General features: G+C 39.8%; 1 protein-coding gene and 1 pseudogene across 37 annotated transcripts in view; one reads left to right on the top strand and one right to left on the bottom strand.

The window, feature by feature from the left end:
* The window catches only part of SLMAP (sarcolemma associated protein), a 167,973-nt gene that overhangs the window by 102,950 nt on the left and 44,244 nt on the right, over positions 1-20,779 (bottom strand). The window lies entirely within an intron of this gene.
* On the top strand, positions 397-20,724 carry LOC109026069 (pyruvate dehydrogenase E1 component subunit alpha, somatic form, mitochondrial-like; annotated as a pseudogene).

The raw sequence follows: 20,779 nt of genomic DNA, 5'->3' as shown, positions 1-20,779 counted from the left end.
AGATTATGAAAGACAGAAATAGGGAAAGTGGGAAAGATAAATTTTTTAAAGTGTAATCAAAACAGTATAAAGCATATAAAACCCAACTAGAATTATTACATATTTCTTAAATATGCTTTCAAATTAAGACAATCCTTCACTGAGAATTCAGGACAAAGTAAATTAGATTTCTGAATCTCAGACACCTATGTTGAATTCTGGAAAGCCTCTATATACCTGTCAGGGTCATCTAAAAACTTGTAAGATCCCCCTTAATTTGCCTTAAGTCCTGTAGATAAAGGAGGGCCTGGACCTTAATGGGGCAATATTCACCAGGCAGTAGGGGCAGGAGTGAGACTGGGACCTGCCTAAAATCAGAATTTCTAAGATGAGGTAAGCTTGAAAGAAAACCTGGATATGGAGGACGAAGTGGACCAGGAGGAGCAGGACCAGAGAGAGCTGAGTCCCCCGCTGGAGGTATCTCTAAGGTTTGCTTACCTATCTCCCTGGAATTGCCCTTTGCAGCCTCTCTGAGATGGTCGCTAGGAGGGCAGAATCAACTCTACAATGTTGGCAGAGGTCCAGATTACCCTGCAAGGCAAAGAAAGCCTGCATGTATGGAACCTTGGACCATTTGCCCTCGCGTTTACAGATACAGTTCTGAGACACGGGGTGGTAGTGGGGGCGGGGGCTGAAAGCCTACAGCAAATTCTAATTTGGCAGTGATTAATCTATTTCCCACACCCCAAAACTGTTGGGTTGACAAGAAAATTCTGATTATTTTTTCCTCTCGGGGTGTGTTAATCACAGCAAAAAAGCAGCTGTTTGTCTCTGAGGCTCCTACTTAACTGATACTAAAGAACAGATAGTGATCTCAAACTCAATCTTTTAGACATCAAAAAGTCTCTAATTACCTCAAAGGATATCAAAATTATTAATACCAATATTTTAAATATTACATATTTTACCCAAATGTCATGTATTTTAGCATATTAGGAACAGAACGAGGGGATATTGTGATATTTTAAATATGCAATACTCTCACTACACTTCATGATTTTCCTCACAAAATGCTAAACTATCCTGGGGTCAGCTGAAACAACAACAAAATAATTGCACCACCACTCTTTATCTCTGTTAAAAACCCTCACACAGACCAGGCACAGTGGCTCACACCTGTAATCCCAGTGCTTTGGGAGGTGGAGGGGAAGGATCGCTTGAGCCCAGGAGTTCAAGACCAGTCTGGGCAACATGGTGAGACCTTGTCTTTACAAAAAATCCAAAAACTACCTGGGTGTGATGGTGTGTGCCTGTGGTCCCACCTACTTGGAGTCTGAGGCAGGAGGATCACTTGAGCCCAGGAGTTTGAGGCTGCAGTGAGCTATGAGGCACCACTGCACCCCAGGCTTATGACAGAGTGAGACCCTGTCTCAAAACAAACAACAAAAACAACACCTTACCCATAGAATAACAGCCATGTTTGCCACAAAAGGAAGTACCCGTGATCACATTTGTGGGAAAAAAGAACAAGGTCACTAGGTTTAAAGCCTTATAAACTGTTTAATAATGCATACAATGGGCTCCATCTAAGGATAGTTGATATTGATCTATACAGTCATTAAGAGGTAGGAGAGAGAGAAACTAAAAGAAAAAAATTTCCATTAAATATTGGTAAAACTGGAAAATCATAGGACTATGCATCTTATTTGTGGGGGGCAAAAACCTGCCCACACACAAAGAACTTATTTGGCAAACAAATTCAGTGGAAATGTTAAAAGACATAAATAGTACACCTGCCCAAAAAAGAACATTCATAGCTTTTAAAAATGCTTTAAATTTATGAGGTGATGAAAATAATTATGATGGCCTTTTCATTCTTTAGACACAATCATTCAAGTTGGCATATAACTTTGTTTCAAACATCTTGGTCTTTACTCATATTTCTTCGTTTTTAGTGATAGTTAATTCTTTGAGAGATTTATCTCCTCAAGGCTTTGAAAATTTAGACATCCACAGGTAAGTTCTTTAAAAATTATAATAATTCTACTTTGAAAGACAAAGCAAACAAACTTTCTGGGGACCATAAGTGAATAAATGGAAATAATAACAATGCAATTTATGAAACAGTCATTTTGTCTGAGATGGGAAATGACTATTTGGAAGAAGGAAAATAAACTCCTTATGTAAGTTTAGTACAGAGGCTCTCATTTTTCTGCTGCCACATGATTCAGCTGTTCAAACACCTCTCATGATATCCAGCACTTCTCAGAATTAGTAATGCTCCCAGTTAAGAATCACTAATTCTTTTAAAATTTTGAACTGAAATTTAGTAATAGAAAGTATCACATTCAAATCCTATCTCTATTTATGACTTAAACATAAGGCCCTAGACATTTTTCCCTAGGAAGTTTTTGGAGCCAAAGCTTATGAAAGTATGAAGTTTTCTTTTAAAAGCATTGCTGATTTCTTTCACTACCATCAAAGGTAACATCACTTATATCCAGAATCACTTATATACATCACTTATATACAGAAGTTTTAACAACAGAAAGCAAGATCAAAGAATTATTCTACAGTGACAAAAGGGTACCACATAATTTACAATAATCATTGCCAGTTTTTGAGTGCTTACCATGTGCTTGGATAAACTACTCTGCATGCATTTTTTCACTTAATCTATATAACAATCTCATGAGGCAGATGTTATATTATCCCCATACTTCAGATAAAGAAATCAGGACTATGGCCAGGCGCAGTGGCTAACGCCTGTAATCCCAGCACTTTGGGAGGCCGAGGCGGGTGGATCACCTGAGGTCGGGAGTTCGAGACCAGCCTGACCAACATGGAGAAACCCTGTCTCTACTAAAAACACAAAATTAGCTGGGTGTGGTGGCACATGCCTGTAATCCCAGCTACTAGGGAGGCTGAGACAGGAGAATCGCTTGAACCCGGGAGGCGGAGGCTGCAGTGAGCCAAGATTGCGCCACTGCACTCTAGCCTGGGCAACAAGAGTGAAACTCCATCTCAAAAAACAAAACAAAACAAAACAAAAAAGAAATCAGGACTAAAAGAGGTTAAGTAACTCGCCAAAGGGTCTCCTAAGCTAGTAAACTTTTGATCTCAACCATTCTGCTATACTACTTAATGTTTATCTGGCAATTTTATATCCACTATCTCTACTATTTCTCCAGACCTCCTATAAAACAGCAAGGATTCTGTTCATTTTGTAAATCAGTAAATTTAGGCTGACAAACCAAGTGACCTATCTATACTCACAATGGTAAGAATAGTAAAATAGCAATCAGACCTTCTGATGCCAAATCATCAGGAAAGGTAAGCTTTTAAAAATTTCTTTCAGAAATTCATTCACTACCTGCTACCACCTATCTGACACACAATCCTAATAAATTTGGGTTTTCCAGTTTCTGTGTTCATGACAGAGTAGAAGGGAACTAGCTTTTGCTCATGCTAGGAGCTATACTAGGTACTTTACACACACTACCTCATCTAAACTTCAGAACACTATGAAATAAGCAGCATCCCACATGAGCCGACAGAGTGAGGAGTTAAAACATAAGTCCAAAGATTATACAGAAAGAACAGCAAACAAGGCCTCTTAGACTCCTCATGAATATGGCAAATTCTTTGAAGATTGGGATATTCCCAATCCTAAACAAAATGCCTTCTGAGCAGGAACCAAATAAATATTTTAAATAAATATTACATGACTGTAACATCTACAACCTAGACTCATCTCATCATTTACCCATCATTTCCTGAGCATCTCTTAACAGAAATTCAGTCAGCAGCCACTAATAATAGAATGGATTTGTGACCATCAGAAATCACTTACAGTAAGTGCATAACAACGGTAATAATACTATCAGTAATAATAAATAATATCAATAAAACCTCAGGGCATCTAATGTGTCACCAATTCCTACGATTTCTGATTCAGTAAAATCTCTCAATTCCATACTGCCTTTCCCTTCCGATTACAGTTCCTCTTACCCTAACCATTGCCAAGATAATTCCACACTCTACACCCTCCACACTGATGCTAGACTTATTTCCTAAAACACAAACCTGATCACATTGTTTCACTTTATAAAAGGACTGTTGACCCTCTGCTGACTTCAAAATCAAGTCCAAGAGCTGTGACTTTCAAAGTCTTTCAAAATGACCCTAATCACCCTATCTAACCTAATCTTCCTCTTTTTCTCAAAGTACTATCCATTCCACCCTTGCTTAACTACTAGCAGTGCCCCTGCACAAGCCCCAGGCCTCTCTGTCTTTCCTTATGCTGCTCTTGGACTTCAAAAGCCCTTTGCTTCCACCCACTCATACTCTCTACCTGTTAAAAGTCACCTTTTCTTTCTGAAGTTCAGTTTAAATAGCTTAACAAATAAGATTTCTTTCAGATAACATTTCTCACAAAATAAACACTTTCCCCCAACTAAATCCAAGACTCAGGCTTTATTCCAAGTTAAGCAGCTAACTCTCACATCTCTATTTCCAAACCACACTTTGAGTAGCACTATAATCTGATCTTTTCCATGTTTCATTCCCTGTCAGTAAATTCCAAAAGGCACAAGTCACATATGACTTCTTTAAATGTAGAAGCAATAAATGATGTAATTCATACTATAAAATAGAAGCTATTAAGTTGTGATTTAACATAAAGTAGGCCATACTGTATTACATCCAAATAATGGATGCTATATGGAGCAGAGCATATATTAAAGGTTTAAATTCGGCTGGGTGCTGTGGCTCACACCTGTAATCCCAGCACTTTGGGAGGCCAAGGTAGGTGGATCACTTGAGGCAAGGAGTTCGAGACCAGCCTGGCCAACATGGAGAAACCCCATCTCTACTAAAAATACAAAAATTAGCCAGGTGTGGTGGCACACACCTATAATCCCAGCTGCTTGGGGGGCTGAGGCAGGAGAATAGCTTGAACCTGGGAGGCAGAAGTTGCAGTGAACCGAGATCACATCGCTGTACTCCAGCCTGGGCGACAAAGTAAGACTCCGTCTCAAAACAAACAAACAAACAAACCAACAAACAAAAACGGTTTAAATTCAAGCTGTATCACCTTCTAACTTATTGTGTGACCATGAGCAACCTACTTAACCTCTTTGAGCCTCCCTTTACCTATATTTAAATCAAGGATGGCATCAGTACCTACCTCAGAATGTTTGTTGTAAAGGTTAAAGGATATAAAGCATTAGCACAGTATTTGTACATACTAACTGCTAAACAAATGGTAGCTATTATTATTAAGCTCACAGAATATGTGTAAATACGTAATCACTTCGATTTTTTTCAGTCAGGGAACTGATTCAGGACTTTCCTTTAATGGTTAAGGTTTTTAAAAATAAGGTTCTTTGACAATTACTTAAACAGCTGATAGAGAAATAAAAAGGCTGGCGCAGTGGCTCACACCTGTAATCCCAGCACTTTGGGAGGCTAAGGTGGGAGGATTGTCTGAGTCCAGGAGTTCAAGACCAGCCTGGGCAAGATGGTGAGACCCTGCTCTAATTTAAAAAAAAAAAAAAAAAAAAGATATAAATAGATCAGTAACAGCTGAACTCTAATATATACAGGTGATAAATATATAACATATATAATATTTTATGGTTATTATCAGAATGATATGGTTATAATAAATGGTTATCATAAATAACCATATTTATTATAAATAACCATGATATTTATGATAATATTCACGGTAATATTCATGTGTGATGGGGGCAAAGGTGTACTACTGCACAGAAGGAAGTCACTAAGCCTTTGTCTCACAGCATGGACAGAAAACCAATTATAACAAATACAAAACACTGTGATATGGATTAGGGCAGGGGTCCCTTATCCATAGTTGGTATTGGTATTGGTCTGTGACCTGTTAGGAAATGGGCCGCACAACAGGAGGTAAGCAGAGGGCGAGTGAGCATTACCACGTGAGCGCCACTTCCTGTCAGATCAGTGGTGGCATTAGATTCTCACAGAAGTGCAAACCCTATTGTGAACGATGCATGTGAGGGATCTAGGTTGCACATCTAACTAAGCCTGATGATCTGAGGTGGAACAGTTTCATCTTGAAACCATTCCTTACCTACCATCCATGGAAAAACTGTTTTCCATGAAACCAGTCCTCGGTGCCAAAAAGGTTGGAGACTGCTGGATTAGGGAATACCAAATTTTGGGGGGTTTTTGAGACACAGTCTTGCTCTGTAACCCACGCTAGAGTACAGTGGGCAATCACAGCTCACTGCAGCCTCAACATCCCAGGCTCAAGAGATCCTCCCACCACAGCCTCCCGAGTAGCTGGGACTACAGGCACGCATTCACCACACCCAGCTAGTTTTTTTGTTTTGTTTTGTTTTGTTTTTGTAGAGACAGGCATCACTTTGTTGCCCAGGTTGGTCTCAAACTCCTGGCCTCAAGTGATTCTCCTGCCTCAGCCTCCCAAAGTCCTGGGATTACACCCATGAGCCTCTGCACCCAGCCCTAAGTGAAGTTATATCAAGAGGAAATTACTAGTCAGCTCTCACGTGTATGTAAGTATGCTTAGAATATATTACACAGACTAGGAGATCTGTAACTATTCAATTAACAGTGTGAACCAATTTATGAATAAATTAAGCTAAATAGTATTTAGCAGATGTCATAATTCCTTTTCTAAACCAGGGTCCTACTGCACTCCTGGCCCTAAGTAACAGGGCTGGAAACCCAGTCAAGCCACAGAATAATGCTCAGAGGACTGGGCATGGTGGCTCACACCTGTAACCTCAGCAATTTGAGCGGTTGAGGTGGGCGCATTGCTTGAGTCCAGGAGTTTAAGACCAGCCTGGGCAACAAAGTGAGACCCTGTCTCTACAAAAAATCAAAAAATGAGGCATGAGGACTGCTTGAGCCCAGGTGATTGAAGCTGCGATGACCCATGATCGTGCCACTGCACTCCCGCCTGGGTGACAGAGATGGACGATGAATGGAAAGAAGGCAGGCAGGCAACTGAAGGACACCCTGGGATGGGTTCACCCCGAGAGAGGGGCTCGTGACTTGGAAAGTATTGCAGGGAGAAAAAATAAAATAGAAAAAAATAATAATAATAACGCTCACAGAAGGTCATAACTCGCTCTATTCAAAACTCAAAATGCTACTTGGGACACCGTATAAGGGTAAGGGCCTTCTCATTATACTTTCCTATATTATTTGAAATTTCCATTAAAAAAAAAAAAGACATGTATGGGAAGGTACAAACAGGCACCTGATGCCAAAACTCTCAAGCCTAAAAGCTCAGGAAGATAGGCAACTAACAAGATGTTTAATATAAGTTTGGCAAAGACTAAGATTAGTGATAACTGGCTCTAGCAAGAATGTGGAGGAAACAACATTTTCATATACATCATCTCTCAGTATCCATGGAGAGGACTGACACCAAAGCCACCACGGATATTCAAGAACCTTTTATAAAATGATGTAGTAGTTGCATTAACACCTACACACATCCTTCTATATACTTTAATTCATCTCTAGACTACTTAGAATACCTAATACAAACACTACATAAATAGTTGTTATGATGTATTGTTTAGAAAATGACAAAAATAAAATTCTGTACATGTTCAGTACAGGCGCAACCATCCTTTTTTTCCCCCAAATATTTTCCATCCAAAATTGGTTGAATCCATGGATGTGTAACCCATGGATACAGAAGGCTCACTGTCCTGGACATGAGACTATAAACTGATACAACTTTTTTGGAAAATGATTCAGCAATATTTATTAAAATTTTAAAAGCTTATACCCAGCAGGGTATGGTGGCTTGTAATCCCAGCACTTTGGGAAGCCAAGGCGGGAGGATCTCTTGAGTCCAGGAGTTCGAGACCAACCCGGCCAACATGGTGAAACCCCATCTCTACCAAAAATACAAAAATTAGCTGGGCACAGTGGCACATGCCTGTAATCCCAGCTGCTCGAGACGCTGAGGCAGGAGAATCACCTGAACTCGGGAGGTGGAGGTTACAGTGAGATAAAATCACACCAGTGTGCTCCAGCCTGGGCAACAGAGCAAGACTCTGTCTCAAAAAAAAAAAAAAGCATCCAAACGGAAAGGACAAAATAAAATTATCCGTTTATAGATGATATAGTCTTGTATGTAGAAAACCCTAAATGGTCCAGAAAAAAGCTGTTAGAATAAATGAATTCAGCAAAGTAGTAAGATACAAAGACAATACAAGAAAATCAGTTGCATTTCTATACACTAAACAATGAACAATCCAAAAAGGAAATTATAAAAACAATCTCATTTTCAGTAGCATCAAAAAGAACTAACTTAGGGAGTTGGGAAAGGGGTTAAGAAAAAAAAAAGTAAAAATTTAAAAAAAATTTTAATGAATTAACTTAGGAATTAACTTAGCCAAAGAGGTAAAATATTTGTACAATAAAAACTATAAAACATTACTGAAAGAAATTAAAGACATAAATAAAAACACATCCCATAATCATAGAAGTCTTAATACTGTTAAGATGCCAATAATACCCAAAGCAATCAATAGATTCAATGCAATCCCTATCAAAATTCCAGTGATGTTTTTTGCAAAATTAGAAATGCTCATCCTAAAACTTATATAGAATTTCAATGGCCAAAACAATCTTGAAAAAGAAAACAAAACTTGAGGATTCACACTTCCTGATTCCTACTACAAAGCTACACTAATCAAAACAGTATGGTACTGGCATACAGACAGACATATATCTCATATTCAAAAGAATATGAATAGAATAGACAGTCCAGAAATAAACATTCACATATACAGTCAAAAGATTATGTCCAAGGGTGCCAAGATCATTTAATGGGAAAGAATAGTCTTTTCAACAAATGGTGCTAGGAAAACTGGATATCCACATACAAAACAATGAAGTTGGAGCCTAACGTAACACTATATACAAAAATGAACTCAAAATGGATCAATGATCTAAATGTAAGACCTGAAAGTATAAAATTCTTAAAAGAAAACATAGCACAAAAGCTTCACAACATTGCATTTGGCAGTGATTTCTTGGATATGACACCAAAGGCAAAAGCAACAATAGAAAAGACAAAGGGGACTTCATGAAAATTAAAAACTTTTGTGTGTCAAAGGGCACTATCAACAGAGTAAAAAGGCAACCCAAAGAATGGGAGAAAATATTTGCAAATCATACATTTGATAAGGGATTGGTATCCAGAATACATAGAGAACACCTAAAACTCAACCACTAAAAAACAAAGAACCCAATTCAAAAATGGGCAAAGGATTGGAATAGACATTTGTCCAAAGAAGATATATGATGGCCAATAAGCACATGAGAAGATGCTAAACATCACTAATCATTAGAGAAATGCAAACAATGAGATACCACTTCACACCCATTAGGATAGCTACTCTCAAAAAAAGTAGAAAATAAGTGTTGGCAAAGATGTGGAGAAATTGGAACCCTTACGCACTGTTGGTGGAATGTAAAATGGTACAGCTACTGTGTTAAACAATATAGCAGTTCCTCAAAAATTTTGAAAAAGAATTACCATATGATCCAGCAATTCCCTTTCTGGGTATATAGCCAAAAGTAGGGTCTCAAAGAGATACTGGTACATCCATGATCATAGCAGCATTATTCACAATAGCTAAAATGTAAAAGCAACCCAAGTGTCCATCAACAGATGAATGGATAAGCAAAATATGACATAAAAATATACATACAATAAAATATTATTCAGCCTTAGAAAGGAAGGAAATTCTGACATATGCTACAACATGGATTAACCTTGAGGACATTATACTGAATCAAGTAAGCCAGTCACAAAAAGACAAAATACTATATAATTCCACTTATTTGAGGTAGTTTCAGGGGTCCAAAATCATGGAGGCAGAAAGTAGAATGGAGTCTGGCAGGGACTGGAGGGAGGAAAAAATGGAGAGTTACTGTCTAATATTTAAAAACCTTCAGCTTTACAAGATGAAAAGAGTTATGGAGATGAATGGTGATAATGGTTACAGAACATTATGAATGTATATAATACCCTGAACTGTATACTTAAAAATGGCTACAACGATAAATTTTATGTTACATTTATTTTATCACAATAAAAAATTTTTTAAAGGCAGCTGGATATATGAGCCTAGAGTTCAGGGGAAGAAGTCTCAGCTTGAGATATAAATTAAGCTGTCGTCAGCATATAAACAGAATTTAAAGCCAAGAGACAGGATGAGATCACCAAGGGAACAAGTACAGATAGACAACAGGTCCAAGGACATGGAGCAGTTCAAAGTTTCAAGGTCATGGAAAAGAGGACCAACCAAAGGAAATTGCAAAGAATGGCCAGTAAGGTATGAAAAGAACCAAGAGAAACTGATATGTCCTGGAAGCTATGTGAATAATGTTTTCCAAGAACGTGGGAGAGATAAACAGTCAAATGATGCTGATAGATCAAGTAAGGTAAGGGACAAACGCTGACCACTGGAAATAATCTGAAAGCCACCGACGACCTTGGCAAGAACAGTGTGGACGTAGCGGAAGATGAATGCCTTACCAGAATGATTCCAAAGAAAAGGGACACAGAAGAATGAGAGGCCGCATATATAGATAAATCTTTTAAGAAGTTTTGCTCTAAATGGAAGCAAATAAATGAGCAATGCTAATAGAGAAAGTGAAATCAACAGAATTTTTCTAACAAGAGAAAAATTGTTGCAGGATCCTTGGGGTGTCGCTTTTCTGGCCAGAAACCTCTGTGGCTGGTGGTGCCCTTGCCTGAGTTTTGCTCGGGTCTGTGGGCTCATTCTGCCTACTTGGGCTGGCAGGCTGCACTCGGTTCATGCTACCAGCCTGGATCCCATGCCTGCCAACGGCAAGCCAGGCATGGAGTGGCAAGGGGTGTGTAAGCAAGCGAGCATGGGGTCGGACCACTGTGCACAGGCATGCTGCCTGCTGCAGTGGGGAGGGCAGCTCCAGGTGCCAGCATGGGTGCTGGCTCTCTGTAAGGCTGTGGCTAGATCAGGCACACCGCAAGCAGCTTCCATGGTTGCCACCAGGGAACATGGTGGCACCTTGAAGCTTGGAGCCTCCAGGAACCACAGGGAACCAAAGAGTCACAGCCCTGGCTTGGGGAGCTCCAGGTCTGAGCTCCCTGAAGGGCTGCAGCTCTTCTCTCCTCTTTATCTGCAGTATGGCAAGCAAGGGGTATGTTTCAGCCCTGTTTGTGTTACAGCTCTTTCAGCCTTGCCTTTTGGCAGGTCCCAAGTTCTTGTGCTGTGTCCAGGAAGAAAGGGGTAGGAAGACAAGTGGAGGGTGAGCAAGGCAAAGAGGAGCTTTACTGAGTGACAGAGTAGCTCAGAGGAGGCCCTGAAGTGGGTAGCTCCTCTCTACAGGCAGGTCATCTCAACGTCTGCTCAGCTCTGGCTGAGCCCGAGGCTTTTACGGGCCTCAGAGGGGAGGAAATGTGAGCCAGTTGGTCTGTGAGTGGCCATGAACGGGACCGGAAAAGGCACCACAAGTTCCCGCTTCTGTCTGTAGGGCTGGCCCCCAGCCTTTAGGCCCTCACTGGTCTGAAGGCGGGGCCTCACCAGGGACCCAACCCCTTCCACCCAGGAACCTGTCTGCCTCCTGCTGCTGTTCGTGGTGCCCAGGCTGTAGGTGCCAAGGGGTACCTGTAGGCCAGTGCTGAGCTTCCCTCAGCCCCTCATTGGCTTCCTTCCTATGTTTGTCAGCACCCAAAGTCCAGAGTGGGCTGAGGTGACAGGAGGCTGGCATGTCAGCACTGCCCTGAGCGTGTGCACACCTGGCTGGTCTGTGACAGCACCTGGGCTCCACTCTGACTTTGCTCTGAGATCAAATGGGCGCCAACAGCAGGGAGAGGCCAGGAAGTGGGAGCAGGCACTTCCAAGCCTGCGAGGGCAGGGGGTCCTTTCTTCCTGGGACCCCAAGAGTGCAGGGATGCCTGGGTCCACAGCCACAGTTTGTGTGGCTGCAGCTGCACCTGGGGGTGAGAGGGGTGGGCTCCTGCCTGCTCCATGGAATGGGAGGCCTGGGTGTGCAGCTGAGACTTGGGTGGCTGCAGCTGTGCCCGGAAGGGCAGGGCTCCTACCCGCTCCCTGCCTCCACCAAGAGCACAGGGAGGCCAGGGTCCATAGTCATGACAAAGAAGGGCATTACATAATGGTAGAGGGATCAATTCAACAAGAAGAGCTAGCTATCCTAAATATGTATATGCACCCAATACAGGAGCATACAGATTCATAAAACAAGTTCTTAGAGACCTACAAAGAGACTTAGACTGCTACACAATAATAGTGGGAGAGTTTAACACCCTACTGTCAATATTAGATCAATGAGACAGAAAATTAACAAGGATATTCAAGACTTGAGCTCAGTTATGGATCAAGTGGACCTAATAGACTTCTATAGAACTCTCCATCCCAAATCAACAGAATATACATTCTTCTCAGTGCCACATGGCACTTATTCTAAAATTGACCACATAATTGGAGGCAGTAAAACACTCTTCAGCAAATGCAAAAGAACAAAAATCATAATAAATAGTCTCTCAGACCACAACGCAATCAAATTAGAACTCAAGATTAAGAAACTCACTAAAAACCACACAACTGCATGGAAATTGAATAGCCTGCTCCTGAATGACTCCTGGGTAAATAAAGTAAGGCAGAAATCAAGAAGTTCTCTGAAACCAATGAGAATAAAGAGACAACACACCAGAATCTCTGGGACACAGCTAAAGCAGTGTTAAGAGGGAAATTTAAAGCACTAAATGCCCACATCAGAAAGCTAGAAGGATCTCAAATCGACACCCTAACATCACAATTAAAAGAACTAGAGAAGCAAGAGCAAACAAATCCAAAAGCTAGCAAAAGACAAGAAATAACTAAGATGAGAGCAGAACTAAAGGAGATACAGACACGAAAAACCCTACAAAAAAAACTATGAATCTAGGGGCTAATTTTTTGAAAAAATTAACAAAATGGATAGACTGCTTGCTAGACCAATAAAGAAGAAAAGAGAGAATAGACACAATAAGAAATGATAAAGGGGATATCACCACTGACCCCACAGAAATACAAACTACCAACAGAAAATAAACAACTCTATACAAATATCTAGAAAATCTAGAAGAAATACATAAAGTCCTGGACACATACACCCTCCCAAGACTAAACCAGGAAGAAGCTGAATCCCTGAATAGACCAATAACAAGTTCTGAAATGGAGGCAGTAATTAACAGCCTATCCAACAAAAAAAGCCTAGGACCAGACGGATTCACAGCCAAGTTCTACCAGAGGTACAAAGAGGAGCTGGTACCAGTCCTTCTGAAACTATTCCAAACAACTGAAAAGGAGGGATTTCTCCCTAACTCATTTTATGAGGCCAGCATCATCCTGATACCAAAACTCTGGACACAACAAAAAAAGAAAACTTCAGGCCATCAATGCGAAAACCCTCAGTAAAATACTGGCAAACCGAATCCAGCAGCACATCAAAAAGCTTATCCACCACAATCAAGTTGGCTTCATCCCTGGGATGCAAGGCTGGTTCAACATACGCAAATCAATAAACATAATCCATCACATAAACAGAACTAATAACAAAAACCACATGATAATCTCAATAGATGCAGAAAGGCGTTCGATAAAATTCAACATCCCTTCACGTTAAAAACTCCCAGTAAACTAGGTGTTGATGGAACATATCTCAAAATAAGAGCTATTCAGGACAAACCCACAGCCAATATCATACTGAATGGGCAAAAGCTGGAAGCATTCCCTTTGAAAACCAGCACAAGACAAGAATGCTTCTCTCACCACTCCAATTCAAATAGGAAGAATAAACAGGCAACCTACAGAATGGGAGAAAATTTTTGCAATCTACCCATCTGACAAACGTCTAATATCCAGAATCTATAAGGAACTTAAACAGATTTACGAGAAAAAAACAACCCCATCAAAAAGCTGGCAAAGTATATGAACAGACACTTCTCAAAAGAAGACATTTACGCGGCCAACAAATATATGGAAAAAAGCTCAACATCACTAAAGCTCAACATCACTGATCATCAGAGAAATGCAAATCAAAACCACAGTGAGATACCATCTCACACCAGTCAGAATGTTGATTATTAAAAAGCTAAGAAACAACAGATGCTGGTGAGGCTGTGGAGAAATAGGAACACTTTTACACTGTTGGTGGGAATATAAATTAGTTCAACCATTGTGGAAGACGGTGTGGTGATTCCTCAAGGATCTATAACCAAAAATACCATTTAACCCAGCAATCCCATTACTGGGTATACACCCAAAGGAATATAAATCATTCTACTATAAAGACACATGCACACATATGTTTATTGCAGCACTATTTACAATAGCAAATACATGGAACCAACCCAAATGCCCATCAATGATAGATTGGATAAATAAAATGTGGTACAGGCATGGTGGCTCATGCCTGTGGTCCCGGCACTTTGGGAGGCCGAGGTAGTTGGATCGCTTGAGGTCAGGAGTGCGAGAACAGCCTGGCCAACACGGTGAAATCCTGTCTCTACTAAAAATACAAAAAAATTGGCCAGGAATGGGGGCATATGCCTATAATCCCAGCTACTTGGGAGGTTGAAGCAGGATAATTGCTTGAACCCGGGAGGCGGAGGTTGCAGTGGGCCAAGATTGTGCCACTGCACTCCAGTCTGGGTGACAGAGCAAGACTCTGTCTCAAAAAAAAAGAAAAGAAAAGAAAATGTGGTACATAAACACCATGGAATACTACGCAGCCATAAAAAGGAATGAGATCATATCCTCTGCAGGGACATGGGTGAAGCTGGAAGCCATCATCCTCAGCAAATACAGAAACAGAAAACCAAACACCGCATGTTCTCACTCATAAGTGGCAGCCGAACAATGAGAACACATGGACACAGGGAGGCGAACAACACACACCAGGGCCAAGTTGGGGGGCAGGGGGCGAAGGGAGGGAGAGCATTAGGACAAATGGCTAATGCATACAGGGCTTAAAACCTAGATGACAGGTTGATAGGTGCAGCAAACCACCATGGCACATGTATACCTATGTAACAAACCTACACGTCTGCACTTGTATCCCAGAACTTAAAGTAAAATTTACAAAAAAAAAAAAAAAAAAAAAAACAACCCTGTTTTACATACTAGCAAGAACAGAGAAAAGGAGCACTTGGCCCAACCCTGAGAATTAAGAGGATTCCTGAAGGAGCTGTCCCATGCTGAATCATTAAGGCTGAGTAAGAGTGAGTCAGGGGAAGTAGGCAGGGGACTTGAAACATCATGAAAAACAAAGGTAAGACACAACATACTGTGGGGTTGGTAGGGGGAGTCAAGAGGACTAGTATGTGATGTATGAGACTGAGAATGACAGGAGATGAGGCTAGAGAGGTAAGCAGTCACCAAGCCTTTTAGGACATATCATGCAGTACAACCTTTATCATATAGAGAACTTGCGACTATAGGGTTTAGGCAGGGACATACTGAGATCAAACCGATATTTCATTCAATGAAGAAGTACCTTGAAGAGTACCAGATTAAAGAGTTGGAGACCAGTTAAGAGGCTACTGAAATAAATAATAAGGCCCTGAATTACGACAGTGTTAGAAGTAGTAAGAGGGGCTCAGTGACATAAACTATGTGTTCAGTGATAAAGGCAGCAGTTGGTAGCCTGGGCTACTGGACAGATAATACCAGTATCTGTATTTGGAAATACTGCAGCAATGATGGATAGTGAATGAATCACTTCAGTTTTGGATATGTTGCTTTTAGATTCACTATAAGGACATCTAGTAAGTAAAGGTAAGCAGACAGCAGAAAATTCAGACTCCAGGGTTCAATATATCTAAAAAGTAACCACATTTGAATGGTCACCAAAATTATTCTAATATATAAAATGATCCAAAAATAACACTAACAGGGAAAACAATGACTGAACATTTAGGAACACACATTTGAGGAAAAACCAGTGGGAAAAAAATGCTTGAAGGAATTTCATATAGTCAAAAAGGTACAAGGAAAATCAGGAAAAGTACCATCCAAGAGGCCAGGGAAACAGTCAAGGGCTAATACCTCCAACCAGTATACAAAGAGAAACCATAATGACTTGAAAAAGCCAACAGAGATCACAAGAGATCAAAAAAAGTCACATCAAATAACAATCTAGACTCTCTAATTCTGTTGTATTAACTTTTTGAAAATTAGCAGAACCTACTGGGACATCTCTTTCTGAGGTCTTAAAGTAGTGAAGTCAACCTTGAGTACAAAAGACTAAAAGGATCAAACACAGATGTATCCCTACCTATAGGAGAAGATCATTTACAGTGATAGGAGATTATCTACAGTGAAGAAAATTATTAATATTATTGTAAGTAAATTGGTACTATATACTTTTTATTTTTATTTTTTTGATTCAGGGCTTCACTCTGTTGCCCAGGCTGGAAAGCAGTGACATGATCATGGCTCACTGCAGCCTCGACCTCCCAGACACAGGTGATGTTCCTACCTCAGCCTCCCAGGTAGCTGGGACTGCAAGTGCACAACACTACACTCAGCTAATCTTTTGTATTTTTTGTAGAGATAAGGTTTCACCATTTTGCCCAGGCTGGTCTCAAACTCCTAGGCTCAAGTGACCTCCTGCCTCAACCTCCCAAAGTGCTGGGATTATAGGCGTAAGCCACCACACCTGGCCAATGTATTTTTAATAAGTCAAAACTTATTGTCAAGCACGATAAAACAAATAGAAAATTTTTATTTTATCATTCCTGACTTCTTAATCATCACACATTACCTTCTCACCTATGACTTCAAGTAAACTCAACTACTGACAGTATAAATGTCTTACAGCCCTATGTAACAAGGAAAAGCATTTAAGCATGGATGATGTAGAAACCTAGGCTAGTAATTAGACAAAAATAATACAAATACAATAAAAATGTATCAGAAATGGAAATAATCTTTGATGTTAGATGAAAAAAGATGAGAAAAGGTGAAAATAAATAGAGCAAGAGTCAATTTCTGTTCTTGCTTTTGGCTCTACTTTATCACTTTTTGGCAGACAATCTGTCAAATTAAAAAATCACTTACTCTTAAGATGACTGTACTATGCTATACTAACTGGGAGTGACTCACAAATGTTTGGTCCCACCCATACAGAAGAACTCTACAAGGAACTTTTAAAAAGTCAACAGGAAGCATATTTTCAGATGAGCACCTAAAGCAAAATCGGTAAAGAGTAGAAAGCACGTGACAGAATTATTTACTTGAAATGGAAAAGTTAATTGCATTTTCTTGGAGTGGGGTGAGGGAAACTCCCAAGGTGTGAGTCATTGGATTAAAGAAAAACTGGATTCAGGATTTAGGCGAGCTAGAAAAGCAGGATTCAAAACACAGCAGAGCAAGCATACAGCTCTCCGGCCCAAAAAGAAAAAAACCCGTGTTGGATTTGTGCCTCCAGAGTTTGAGTCAGACAGACAGAAAGAGAGTGGAGAGGAAGGCATGACCAGATTTGACTTCAGCACATGGGAGAATCTAAAACTGTTTTATCTTTTGGTTTATTTCTTCCTTTATTTATACAGTACTAAAACATTTAAATTACATTCAAGGAAACAAAAATGAAAGTTATTTCAAAATCTTACATCTACAAGGATCTAGATGGCTTTGCCACAATGCTTGGCACACAGACTAGACCAACAAAGTTAATGTCATCACAACCTCTCTAGCATTAGCACTAATTTGATTTTGTTAATTTAGTATAACCAACAAATGTATAAAATATTTATTGCTATAGTTACTAGTAAGGAGGAATGCCTGTTTATTCACTAGAGTACATGCATTCATCTTGAATAAACTGACTACTTAACTCCTTGGCCTATTTATCTATCATAATCTTGATGGCCTTTTTTAATACCGGAAACATGAGTATATACTCATGTTTCTATCCTAATGAATGCAAACATGCCCAATTTCCATTTTTGTCATTTTTCATGGAATCAAAGTTTTCAATGTTTATTTAGATGCTCACTGTTTTTATTTGCCTTCACTTGGTTTTAGACTGTAGTAGTTGCTCATCTACCAATAAATTCTGAAGTAGTTTTCATTATTACACTCATGCTGCATAGTTTAGAACTTTTCATTTACCTGCTCCAATCACTGCACTTTAACTCTCTTACACCATTTAATTATGTATTTCTTCTCAAGTATAGTGCTATCATCCATTTTTTAAAAGAAACTTTTCTGTGGCTAAGTAATTACATAAAATTAAATGGGCTCCAGGCAATTCTACTCCTAGGGAAATTACCCAAGAGAAATGAGAGACAGAAAGAATTGTACACAAATGTTCCTGGCAGTATGTTCATAATAATCAAAAACTGGAAGCAATCTGAATGTCCATCAAACACTATATAAACAAAATATAGCCTAGCTGAAATAAAAATGAATTAACTATTGATAGATTCTACAACATGCATGAACCTCAAAAACATAATGCTAAGTGAAGGAAACCAGCCAGATACAAAGACTACATATTATATGACATTATTTGTTTGAAATTTCTAGAATATGCAAATCTGTTACAGACAAAGAGCAGGCTGAGCGCGGTGGCTCAAGCCTGGGAGGCCAAGGCGGGTGGATCACTCAAGGTCAGGAGCTCGAGACCAGCCTGGCCAACATAGTGAAACCCCATCTCTACTAAAAATAATTTTAAAAATTAGCCAGGCTTGGTGGCACATGCCTGTAATCCCAGTTATTCAGGAGGCTGAGGCAGGAGAATCGTCTGAACCCAGGAGACGGAGGTTGCAGTGAGCTGAGATCATGCCACTGCACTCCAGCCTGGGCAGAAAGAGCAAAACTCCATCTTAAAAAAAAAAAAGCACACAAAGAGCAGATTAGTAGTTGCCTAAGGCTGGGGCTGGGATATAGAATTAACTGCAAATGGCATAGGGAATTTTTTTTGGAGTGATGCAACTGTTTTACAGCTGAATTACAGTGATCGTTGCGTAACTGTATAGAATGACAAAAAAAAATTGACTTCAAGTACTTGACTTACATTTATAATAGGTGAATTTTATGGAATGTAAATTATATCTCAATAAAGCTGTTTTTAAGAAGCCAATGAACAGAGGAAGGATAAAAACAACAAAATATAAATATACACATACACATATTTTAAATAACCTTGAAATATAAAAATTTAAGGGATTCAATTTGTTACTGTCAAATGTAGCAAAAAGTATTTTAAATAATAAATATTCAGTGCTTCCAAGAGTACCATAAAAGAAACTTTTCACAAGCTGATCATCATGAGAATGCAAATTGGCACAACCTGTTGTGCCAACTGGCACAAACTACTGGAAAGTAGTTTGGCAAGGCATACCAAGAGAGCATTAAAAATGTGCCCTTTGATCTACTTCTGAGAATCTACCCTAAAGAAATAATTTAAAAAATGAATAAAGATCAGGGTATTAAGATACTGAGCAAAGCATGATTTATAATAGTTAAAAAAAAAACAGGAAAAACAGTAAATATTCAACAATGGAAGAATGGATAAGAAGATTACAGCCTATCCGTGAATATTATGTTCCCTTAAAAAATGTCTGTGGGCCTGCAGCCTGGTGCAGAGTACAATAACATCCTGGCCACTGCTGCTTGCATTAGAGAGGAAGATGCCCACCTCCATCTCACCCTGTGTGGTGGGCTCACCCAGAAGCCAGCTAGCAGAGTGCTGGTAGCATTCTGTAATTTTGCAAATGAGGCAAACTTGAAATTAAGAAATGTAACCTCAATGGCTGGAAGAGGGCTCGCCTATCACAATAGTGCTCACCAGGGAAGACGGACTCAAATATTACAGGATGACGCAGACTGTTCATCAAATGGAATTTTAAAATGGACCTTTCTGTTTATACAGATTTGCTATATTTATTTCTGTATATAGCTGATTTGCTATATATTGTCACCAACAATGACAGAAATTATTCACATTTCTGTCATTTTTGTGATGTCAGGAAGACTGCTGGGATGAGGAGGAGGGGAAGGACTTGAAGCCAGGATAAATCCCACAGATCATCTCATCACAGCCTATTAGGCTCTGGCTTTAGCTTTACTCATGAACTTTCTGTCCCAGAAATTCTTGTAGAGCTTACAGGACAAAGAGGAGGTTGTGCTAAAGGAAAAGTAGGATCAATGCATACGTATGCCAAGAACTTCTACAGGAGCCATGGCATTGTCAGAGCTCAGGTCTCCTGGGAGCTGGTATTGGCTTGGCCTGTGAGTATAACCGAAAAGATGAGGTCTGAATGACTTTATATTTGAAGCCTACAATATAGCCGCTTTGTGGAAATTACCTCCTATTTTCATCTGCGAGAATAAAACTGCTATGGAATAAGAGCATCTGTTGAGACAGCAGCACCCAGCACTGATTACTATAAGAGAGGCAATTTTGTACCTGGACTAAGGATAGACAGAATGAATATTCTATGTGTCCATGAGGCAACAAAGTTTGCCTGTTGTATATTTGGAAAGGGGATCACACTGATGAAGCTGCAGACTTACCATTATCAAGGCACAGTGTAAGTGATCCTGGAGTCAGTTGTACACAAGAAGAAATTCAAGAAGCAAGAGGACTGACTCTATTATGCTTCTCAAAGATAAAATGGTAAATAGCAATCTTGCCAATGTTAAAGAATAAATGGACAGCCGGGCAGGGTGGCTCACAACTGTAATCCCAGCATTTTGGGAGGCCA

This window comes from Gorilla gorilla, chromosome 2 (genome assembly GCF_029281585.2).
Source record: "Gorilla gorilla gorilla isolate KB3781 chromosome 2, NHGRI_mGorGor1-v2.1_pri, whole genome shotgun sequence".
Lineage (NCBI taxonomy): Eukaryota > Metazoa > Chordata > Mammalia > Primates > Hominidae > Gorilla > Gorilla gorilla.
The sequence above is the reverse complement of the archived record's forward strand: the minus strand, read 5'-3'. Positions and strand labels throughout refer to the sequence as shown.